Genomic DNA, 7,075 nt, shown 5'->3' with positions numbered 1-7,075 from the left:
ATGGCAACAAGATGCTGCAGTGTGATATGCCAGTAGAAGCTGTCCTAAGTAATTGATGTCCCTAATATGTAGTGGCACAGCCAGGTAAATTCTTACCTGTCCCCCAGATTTGGGAGGTCTATAAGTTTCCTTCTTTGGCCATTAGTGAAGTTGGTTTGAAAAGATGAAATGATATAATATTGATATTATCATCAGGATTTCTGCTTACTTGTGTTATGCCTGCTTCACTTGTGGGTTAGATTGCAATCTTGAGAAAAACATACACAAATCATGGAGTTGAATTTTGAACATGGTAGTTTTATATATCTTATGGATGAGCCCTTTGCTTCATGTACAGTATATAAACTGACTAATCTACCCTGTTCATTCTGAAAATGGTTACTGTTCATCATAAAAGAGAGAGAGAGAGAGAGCGTAAAAAGATGAGCCTTGGAAATCCCATCTCTCCATTAAAACAGCCAATTTTCACTCAAATTGTTTCTTGGAATGCCTAGGAAGCTTGGTTTTATCGTTTATCCCAAACTATGCAGCCTTCATCACAATGTTGTAATTGTGTTCATTTTGGTGACTCTTGTAGAATTATTCCACTTAAAGCATTGGATCAATGTGGAAATAATTAGGATTAATGCCAGTATTGTAAGTTCTTTTGGTAATTTAGGGAATTCATATTCTAGACATGACCATGAGGCATTACAAGACTGTTAGTGTCTGTAGTGTGAAGCAAGACAATGGCTATCGTGTTTAATTCTGAGGAGTAGTGTCAGAGACATGCAGGTCCTCGCCATTTTGTATGTTGTGAGTGGTATGATAAATATATAGAGTGAATAGTGCAGGTTTGAAAGAGAGGCCATAATGTATGTCACAAAAGGGTTTCGCATATGTAGGAATAGTTCTAGAGTGCTTGAGAACGTTTTGTGTTACTCTATAGTCATGACTCTGCTTGTTAGATCATTTGTAAAGAAATTGAATTTTGAAATGGGGAAAAGTTCATCCTGGGATACCCCATCAGAGAATTTAAATGTCTGGTGCAAGACCCTTTCATTCATTTTGTGTACATTCGTTCAAGTCTAAAAATAAGTCTGGTAGAATACCAAATTACATCATGTAGAAATATTTTATTCCCCATTTCAATACAAAATTCAGGCATTATAATCATTTTAAATTCACAAGGAATTATAATAGCAGTAAATGCGAATTTCATTATGGTGGATGACACCTAGGCCAGGCTTCTTTATGAAACCCAGAACCTCTCACAATGAGAATGTCCGCTATCTGGAAGCCTGTATGGGCATCAGTGAATGTCTTCTGGTAGACATCATAAAAAGAAATTAGATTTTGAAGGGAAAAAAAGCGATTACTCAGATTGATGCAGAGAAAGCAAGTCGGTGTGGAAAAGTTAATCCTTAATCCAATGCTAGAAATTTTGGTCTGTGTAGAGGGAATTTGGTTGTATTGGAATAAGGAAATGAGATATGTCCACGTGACTATATATGTCTCTTTGTTAATTTATAGCAATTTGTTGACGTGTTTCAATGAAATTTCTTTTTCATATAACTCATATGTGATCTCGAAAACTTAAATTCAAAACATAAATATGTGGAAAAGATTGACTCTTTTGAAATGTATTTGAGAAATTGTGTTGAATTATTCACAATGATTCATATTGTAGCATCATGTTCCACATGATAAATTTATTGATGGAGCTTTCAAGTAAGTGAAATGCTAAAAAAGAAAATTTAATTGCAATGTGTCAAGTCCATGCATGAATTGAGGTGCCTCCATTAGCTATTTTGAAAGTTTAAAAACCTTGAAAATTAAACAAATGAAATGTAGAATTATATTGTTTATGTACTTGCATGTGCATAGAAGAATGTGTGCACCATCCATCATTTAACACATTAATTTTGGTAATTATCCAATGGTCCCCATGGTTGTATCTCTCTTGTGTGGAGTATAAAATTACGAGGACCAGAATTCCTCTGTAGCCCCAAGGCGGTAGAAATGAAAAGTCACAGAACAATTAGAATTTACTGTAAAGCCATGAGAGACAGCTTAATGAGTTTTCCCAGGGCTTCTCAATGTGAACTGAAAATTTATTTCTCTAGCTAGATTTATTGGCAGGGCATTGTGGGGTTTATTTTGTATTGACACTTTGTTGTGTTGTGGGTTTCAGATTTTTTTTAGAGTTAATTTTTTGTACTCCAGAATTTAGATCAGTCGTATTGGATGGACTTTTTGGAGAACATTTTTTAATGTGGAAGTCGCCTGTATATCAGACATGTAATGACTTTGATGCTATTTGGCCGTCTTTCCATCTTGTTGGAGTCTCACTTTCACATAAATATTTATATCTTATACATCACATTGGACTTCATGAAGATATTATTCATCACTAGCCAGATGCAGCTCCCAAGGTCAGGGTCATTATGATCAAGGTCATTACAGACAACACGGAGCTGTGAACATGCAATCTTAGATTCTACTCCAGATGAATTAAAATTCAGGAGACCAGCTGATTGTTTTCATTATATCCAAAATTCAAATTAAATGAAGTTGATCTAATGATTCTTTTTTGAAAAGTTTATATTTACATGAAAGCTTCCTGATGTAGTGCAGATTCAAGTTTCTAAAAACCATGGCCCCGGGGGGTAGGGCGGGGCCACAATAGGGTATCAAAGTTCTACATATAGAGAAAATCTTTGAAAATCTTCTTCTCAAGAACCATTAGGCATGAGAAGTGTACATTTACATAAAAGCATCCTGATATAGTGCAGATTCAAGTTAACATCTTGGTCCCCGAGGATAGGGTGGGGCCACAATAGGGGATCAAAGTTCTACACACATATATATATAGGGAAAATTTTTGAAAATCTTCTTCTCAAGAACCACTAGGGCAGAAAGGTTTACATTTACATGAAAGCTTCCTGACATAGTGCAGATTCAAGGTTTTAAAAATCATGACCCCGGGGATAAGTTGCAATTAAGGCCACAATAGGGATTCAAGTTTTACATGCGAATATTGAAGGGGAAATCTTTAGACATGGGCCAAGGTGACTCAGGTGAGTGATGTGGCCCATGGGCCTCTTGTTGTAGGTCAGTCTCACTCTTTTTTTGTCATTGCAGAACCATTTACATCTTGTCCATCCTTAAGATAGAGAAACAAAGGGTTTTATGAAATGGTTATAAATAGAACATAGATGATTCTATTTGTAACATTATCATGGGGTAAGGAAGTATGCTGTAGCTATTGCATGTTTGTTTGGTAACACTGGCAAGGATTGGGGGGTGCCTTATTGCTTTTGCATTAATTAGGACAAAAGAAAAACCTTTACCAACATTTCACTCTAAATTTCCCAAGGTGATATAAATCATTAATTTTGCTATAAAACAGAATTCTCTGGACAACACATCCCCACCATTAAAGTGTTGCCAACACTGAATTAACTGCTGCTCCCTCAATCTTCAGTGGGAGCAAATTAACTAATGGTCCCCAAGCTCCTGTAAGGACACCAGTAATGGAACCTTCACATGGCATTATGGTCCCTTGCTCCTAAACTCTGAGGGATGGCATATCATCAGGTCATAAAACCCACCAATTATAACCATCTAACCATATCATGAATTTTATAAGTTTGCTCATGTTGTAGTCTTCACAATGATCTAAGAGTTACTGTCTGTTAAACTAATACAAAACACACACATACACACATGCATCATATTTGGGCAGAATCAAAGTACCTTGAAATTTGAGATAGCTTTGTTTGTGTTTCCTTATGTTCAGGAAGTCTTTGTTTGGATTTGCAAGCTATTGCTTTGAAATACCTATCCAAGTACTCAATATGATATGGATATTAATTGCTTTTTGCACAGGAATTGAATTCCATTCCTAATTTGATTATTATTTTTTTCATAAGAGAAAAAATTCAGTTTATACACATTTCTTAGAGATTGGTGTCAAGGGAGTAGTAAGCATTGATCTTTCGGGATTCCTCTGTATTTTATGTTTGGTGATTCCTGATTGTAGATGACTGAATTTATCATCTTCTGAAATCATTATTCTTTATGAAACAAGGATTTTGTTGGCAGGTTAAGTCATATCAAAAATGGATTAATTATTATTTATTAGTCCCATTAGGACTATGGATGGCTTTTTCATTTAAGATTATGACATTTTTTGCCGATATAAGACGCAGAGCTTTGCATGACATATGATGGGAATTCTGTCATTACTTGTATGAGGTGAAAGTGGGGGTGGGGTGGGGTTTCATTTTCCTTAATTCTCTATATATTTGACCTTACTTTTGACTGTTGGGCCCAGTGAAACAGCAAAGGACACCTGTTACATATTAACAGCTCCAGTGAGTCAAGCACACATATTTTGTGGAAGTATTCATGCCTGATTGCCATCTTGCAACAGATGGAGTAAAAATTAATGTTTCATACATATCGTAAAACCAAGTTTATATGCTACGTTTTAGAGGTGGGATACTTACAGTACAAACACAATGAAACTATAATGTTCACCAGCTGGTATTTATGTCATTGAATTTTAATTTCTTAAGCAGTAAAATATATTACAAAATTCAACTCATATGGAAGGGGATTTGAATCCAGGGCCAAGTGACCCATCAAATCTGTGGTTATTAATTCATGCATGTATTATGAATTTTAAAATGATTGTGAAAACCTGTTGCATTCTAATAAGTTTTAAGTCTTAATTTTATGCATAATGTTCATATGAAAAATGAATACACAAACCCATTTTCTGGTAAAGAGCACTCTAAAATCTGTGACGGTCAGTTTTGAGAAAGTCACTTTTGATAACAATATTTCAATGAAAGAATATCAGATTTTATAATTTTGCACTGTTCTTAAAACCTGCTCTTTGTCATGATGAGGAAAAACCACAATAGAGAGAAATTGAATTATTTTTTAATCGTTTTAGTAGAATTAGCACATTTAAATGAGATCAAAAATATTTTTAAAAATGAATGTGAATGTACATTTCATCATTGTCTTTGAGATCACACACTTATGGAAAGGCAGGATTGCATGAATTAGAATTTTAGCTCACCTGAGCCAAAGGCAAGCTTGTAGTGTAATATATAGCCCAGGGGATGATTCATAGTGTGTATTGTGGTTAAACATATTGGAATGTGAGCTAAATCATGGAAACCAGTTTAATCAAATTTAATTGGCATAACGTATCCTTTAGCCACAGGCTTTAGCACATGATTTTAAAAATATATAAAATGGTTGTGATTAATAAAAATTAATCTTATCAGACCACTGGTTAGGTTTTTTTTTTTTTTTTTTTACTAAACTTGTATGTAAGCAACACAATAATATGTAGATTTGTTTATTGCTCCAGCTTAAAGGACTTGGCCTCAACGTCACTTCAGATATGTTTTGCCAAACTGTTTTTGAGTTAATAGGTAGAGCTTCAATATTTCAGTTGTAATATTCTTCCCGAGATCTATCCAGTATGGCACAAAACATTTGACCTTGATAATGACTTTTGACCTCAAAAACTTAATCTTTATCCCCTCACAAAGGATATAGTAACAGGACTATTCGAATATGTGTGTGTAACACTGAGATTGTAGACACACTACTTGTCACATTTTTTGCTGGATTGATGTGATACTTCACATGTAGCTTTGTTATCAAGAGAAGAAGAACCCTATATTGATTTTGAGGTCAAAAGATCAAGGTCACATGGGAGTTCATAGAAAAAAACTTGTAGACCCTCTACAAGCTACATTGTTTGCTTGAATGATATGATACTTCACATGTAGCTTTGTTATCAAGAGAGGAAGAACTTTTTGGCATCCAAGGTGAAGGATCACTATAACTGTGACTTCATTGAAATAACTTGCTTGTACTGATTGCCTACATTGCGAGGGGATGAACTGATTTGTGGAGCTCTTGTTTAGTTCCTGATTGATGAAAGAAAATTGATATATAACTGTGTAATTCAGATGTAAAGAATATTTGGCAAATCTTTTCAAATAACAATGGTTTCTTTATTTCTTTTGGACTTTTGCTGTAATAACTGTCCAAAATTCATGTAGAATAGAAATATTTGGGCATTGAATTTTGGCAAATTTTCTTAAAAAAGCCAACATTTGTAGTGCAACAGAAATACTAGATGTATCTTAATTTGAATAAATTTAATAGGGTAAATTACTCTCCATGTATGAATACATTATGCTAATATTAATTTTGACAAATATGGAATGAATGAGTTACCAATTTTAAGTTATTTCTCTGTGTGCTGAATCCCACCAATGTTGGGGGAAAATCGGAAAGTTGGTTAAATTATGTCTTGCTGATAGTACAAAAAGGCAAAGTGTGGTAAAATATGAGTGATAACCGTTACAATGTCTTAATGAAATACCTCTAAAGCTAAAAATGAAACAATCCAATATGTCTTAACACCAACCCTTTGAAGCAAAAACTGAAACAAACTAGAAACAACTTTTTGAAATGATAACTGTTTTCTATAATAAGTAAACACCATGGTGGTTTTAGATGTGGCCAGATAACTGGGTACTGACACCACAGGGATAGACCTTAGTAAACAAGTGATCCATCACACATTCCTGCAATTTGACACTGTGTATGTATAATTGATTATCATTTATCAGCTATAGCCAGACAGCAAAAGCGCTCAGTTACTTGACTCCTCATCTATTGTTTTTGATGATCAAGTGATTCAAATACAAATGTATTGTGGGGCTCAGTAAAGGAACCAATACCTGGGGCTCAGTAGAGGGACTAATACCTGGGGCTTCCTGTAAAATCGATGGTCATGAATGTAGCACCATATCAGTCAGTCCCTAGGGCCAATGATTCTCCTAGCGCTACACTAGTCTGTACAGGATAAATTGAATTTCACCTGCCCCCTTCATCATAAAAGTAATGGTATGACCAGCTATTGGTCTGCTGTGAATCTCAGAGGTGCAGTCCAGACTGATCTTTGAGGCCAGATAGCCATAATCAAAGCCATATAGCTAGAACAAATCCACGTGAGTCGATTAAATTGATGGCTGTGTGTTGTTCTTTTCTTTCA

General features: G+C 34.9%; 1 protein-coding gene across 11 annotated transcripts in view; it reads left to right on the top strand.

Annotated features, from left to right (window-relative positions):
* Nucleotides 1–7,075, top strand: part of LOC130050200 (nucleolysin TIAR-like) — a 77,036-nt gene that overhangs the window by 44,443 nt on the left and 25,518 nt on the right. The gene's annotated exons all lie outside the window — the stretch shown is intronic.

The sequence above is a fragment of the Ostrea edulis genome, chromosome 9, assembly GCF_947568905.1.
Source record: "Ostrea edulis chromosome 9, xbOstEdul1.1, whole genome shotgun sequence".
Classification (NCBI taxonomy): domain Eukaryota; kingdom Metazoa; phylum Mollusca; class Bivalvia; order Ostreida; family Ostreidae; genus Ostrea; species Ostrea edulis.
Note: the sequence above shows the minus strand (reverse complement) of the source record. Positions and strands in the feature narration are given on the sequence as shown.